General features: G+C 44.2%; 1 long non-coding RNA gene across 1 annotated transcript in view; it reads right to left on the reverse strand.

Moving 5' to 3' along the window:
* Positions 1–225: 225 nt before the first annotated feature.
* Positions 226–4,442, reverse strand: part of LOC109323702 — a 230,457-nt gene continuing 226,240 nt past the window's right edge. The window contains exon 2 of the long non-coding RNA XR_002104722.1: positions 226–305. This is a non-coding gene — a long non-coding RNA (uncharacterized LOC109323702). The remainder of the gene's footprint in view (positions 306–4,442) is intronic.

Here is a 4,442-nt window from a genome sequence, read left to right on the forward strand (position 1 = left end):
ATACAGCAGAAGGCATTATTCTGATACATAAAAAATTGTTTGTTTGTAAAAGCAAATTATTAAAATTCATCCAAGATAGTTTGTATTTGACTTTAACCTGACAACCAAGTCTACAACTATTGAAATGTGACACACTACACACTTCTTAACATTTAACATTGATCTGAACAAGTGAAGAGAGTCCAACGTGTTTTTGATCTTACCACAAGACAGACAGAGTTTTTTGTCACACTGCTTCAGTCAGTTGGGCTTTTATAGTCCAATGTGCAGAGTGCTACATCTTAAAACCATCTCCAGAGGATTTCCTATTAAGAAGCAAAGAAATATTGAGAACTAAGGTAAAGTTCTTCCACTTTTCAACAATCTCTAGATTCTTATGCATGCCCTCATCCTTAACTTCCTTTATCTCTCTATAAATGTTCATAATATGCAGTTGTAGATATTAAATAGGCCGGCGCAAAGTGGCTAGTATTCGCTTTGGATTCAGAGTCCGCCAATTCAGCAGGACAGCAATTCGATTTGCTAATGAAATCGAAAACTAATGAAGCTGATGTTAACATAGAATGTAATAATTGTGACACGTAACCATGTTAGTCTTGTCCTGTAAGCAACTTCAAAACTCCATTTTGTATCCTTCTGCTTGACATAAGTGAATGAACTCTGCATAGCCTTTATGTACGAGTGTGTGTAAAAGGGTGAATGGTGAAAGAGCGGCACAGAGACGAGAAGAAGATTTAACTGTTTATGTAAGCAACAAGGTGCCAAATGTAAGTTACCAGTCAGTAAACTAATTAATGAATGGCTGAAGAATCCCTTTGACGCCAAAACACAACAGGAGATAACAAGGATGAGAAAGGCACACATCCTGCTAGATGGGCAGCAAGGACACACCAGGGATAAGATAAGAAGAGGATGAATGAGAAACAAATGTAACAACAGAAGCTGGGTATGGAAAACCCCCCAAAGCACTGAAACAAAGGATGCCAATCCCTATAAACAAGACTTTAAAAATGCCAAGTTGGGTGTCTCTCTCTCTCTCTCTCTCTACTGCTGTTCCATCAGAGCATAGATACATCTGTTCACCCCACTCCAAAATGCTGTCTCTAAGCTGCTATCTCCAAGCTCTTTCTCCAAGCTGCTATCTTCTAACATCATCATCTACTCAACAAGCCAGGGTTGGCCACCCCATGCTGATATTGAGCAACTACTGCTGGTAACTATATCTGATATATGTTCACGGATGTTTTGTGTATGTGTGTAATGATGTGCATAATAATTTGTGTATGTTTGTATGAATGGTGTGTCCAAACCTCTACGGTCTAATTCATGTAACCAATAAATGTGGCATTTTGCCTTATTTCCCTTTGTAAGGTCTCGCTCATGATTTGAGCAATTGGCAAGTTGTGCAACAATTGGAATCTCTGTCCTGAAGCGATGGCTGCCCCGCCCACTGCAGCTCTGGCACTTGTTAAAAAGAAAGCCCCAGTGCTCACTGGGTGCTGCTGGGCAGGGGGTGATCCCCGCTGTCCCCCCACTGCCCCATGCTGCATGGGGGGCTCTGCATGAACCCCCTGACTTCCCCGGTTCCCCCACAGGTGCCCTGCCCAGGCCAGCTCCAGCCCTTTAAGAAAAAAAAACCAAAAACCTGCACTTACTGCTCCTCCCAGTCAGGGGCGATTGCAGCTGCCCCACATTGCCTCATGCCTGCATGAGCCCCCCCAACGCCCCGAGGCCACTGCAGAAGTAGTGATTCCTGGGGCTTTTCTCCGCTTTTCTTTCCTTAAAAGGCCGAAGCTGGCCCGGATGGGGCACCTGTGGCGGGGCCGCGGGGAGCGAAGGGAGGTTGGGGGACTCGTGCAGAGCCCTCCATGTAGAGTGGGGCAGTGAGGGGCAGCAGGGATCTCCTCCCCACCCGGCAATGCCCAGTGAGTCCAGATTTTTTTTAAAGCACCAGGAGCTGGGGCAGGCGGGGGCAGCCATAGGGAGAGCTGGGGGAGCGGGGGCAGTCCCCCCTCCCCCAGCCCCTTGCTCCTAGTACTTACCAGTTCAGAGTCAGCTGCAGCTCCCTGCTGCAGCCACCGGGGACTGTCTGAATCATCAAAGCTCTCCGAATCTTTTCCGAGATTGGAAGAGCTTTGAATCAATTTGGACCTTTAAACTGGTCCCCGATTTGATTCAGAGATTTGGCCACTGAATCGGGCCAAATCTCCTCCGAATCAAATCACCACCTGAAGCTTTGCACAGCCCTAATATTAATACCTATTGTATCACTAGTCTAAATGATTCTGATAACAATAATAACCAATTTTAATTTATGGTTTATTCACAATTAAAAGACAGGGTAGATTTCTATCTTATAGACCAACTAACTCAGAGCTGTATAACTTTTTGTAAGCCATAGCTTTTTTCAACAGATGCTACCAATTATACACCGTTAAACTGACACAGTGTATGGCAGCAGACATGCCTTCTACAGTTGAAGCTGCAGAAACATTTCTATTCTAATATCCTATTATCAGCCACTTCTAAAATTTTCACCTACCAGGTTGTTATTTGCATGGTTATTCTATACCCTGGGGTGATTTCTTTGACAATCTGAGCAAAACTAGTTTCCTTGGAGAAGATTAAAATAGCACATACAAACTCAAACTCTTCTGTCCTTTTGCACATATGTTGGGGTACTTTCTAATTGCCTATTATTTCTTTTGTAATGCATATTTTATACTACTTCAGCAACATGAATGTAATGGTATTAATACTGTGTATTACAAATTAAGAGACCATATAAATCAACTTTCATATACTTTTTTATAACTAAAGTTAAGAATTATGGAAGAGTAATATCCATTGACAAAAACAACAAAGAAACATATCACTTCAGGTACTGTCTATTTTACTATCCACTTACTAGACATTTTCATTAATCCATACATTATGCACAGTACATCACACACACATTACCTCACTACATAAATATGGCTAGGATAAGACAACTTGTTCATATGCGGCAGAAAAAAGGAGAATAAAATTATTTTCTATCATAAACCCATCACCATTAACACTTGACCTGCCTCAAGAAACACAGCTGAAGGAAAAATGGTTTTTGAAGATTTTTTTTTAATTTCTAGGTAGTTAACACCTATCAAGATTGATATGGCTGCATGACAATACTGAAAATCATTAAAATAGGTTATATATTTTTTAAAAACCTACTTTCACTAACTATAGACTGCCTTTGTGTACTCCTAAAGATAAAAGACAGAACGGAACCATCCCATTTGAGGTTCCGTGTCCAGGTTCTGCCCTGCTGTCGGCACAATTCTCCTTTTCTCCCCAATGAAACTCAAGGATCCAGAGAACTCCTTCCATCAAGTATTGACTTCTGAATATTTCTTTGAGTCAACTTGTTCCCTTCCTCTATATCAATTTGTTCATCTTATCAGAAATAACAGATGACTGTACTAAGCTATACCAGGTTTCCATTAGCTCTGGTACCTTAGTACCACCGCATCTTTTATAGGTGCCCAGTTTCTCATGAGGTCTACTAGTTTAGCACAGTGGTTTGCAACCTTTGGCCCACAGACCTCTGGGGATCAACAGACTATATCTAAAGGGTTCACAAAACATGATTAAGATCAATCAAAAGTATGGGAATACCCACACCTACAGTTCAAAGGGGTCTGCACCTGCATTCAATTTTTTTTTTAGGGGTCTTTGAATGTAAAAAGGTTGAAAATCATTGCTTTAGTGAATGGAACACTTCTGCCACCTAGTGAGTCAATTAGAAGTGCATTGTTTCCATATCTGATCAGCACTGATATAAAGAAAATTTTATCAGCAATTGGTTGTTTTGGTTGATGTGGCCGATAATGCCACTGATAAATGCCTTGTGCATGCACACAACTGCAGCCCGGCAACGTGGAGAGCATCTGGTCCGCGTAGTAAGTCTGTTGTGGGGGAAGGAAATGGGTGTGGGGGGAGCAGATTGAGACCCCCCCCACAGTGAGGGAGAGAGTGGGGCTGGGGCAGGGCAGGTAGGAGAACTGTGAGCAGGTGGTTGGGACTGGCTGCTGCTTGCAGCACAGCCCGGGAGGACGAGGGGCGTGTGCCCCCAGATCTGCGCGGCGCGGGATGGGCTGCAGCTGTGGGCTAAGACCAGGGCAGTGGTGGGCTACGGGGGAACCTGCAGCCATCCCAAAATTCACCATAGCCCCCCTCCCAGCATTGTCACTGCCCACCCCAAGCAGAGCCCTGGCCCAGCCCCTCCCTCCACACATGCCGGGAAGAGCCTAGCTCAGTCTCAGCCTGCAGTTGCAGCCCACCCCACCCCACCAGCACAGATCCGGGGATACACCCCTTCCTCCCGGACAAGCCACACCTCTGTCCCGCATCCTACTCCAGCCCTACCCCACTCCCTCACTGCAGAAGCCTTGATCTGCTCC

This window comes from Crocodylus porosus, unplaced genomic scaffold (genome assembly GCF_001723895.1).
Source record: "Crocodylus porosus isolate Cpor-Errol unplaced genomic scaffold, CroPor_comp1, whole genome shotgun sequence".
Classification (NCBI taxonomy): Eukaryota; Metazoa; Chordata; order Crocodylia; family Crocodylidae; genus Crocodylus; species Crocodylus porosus.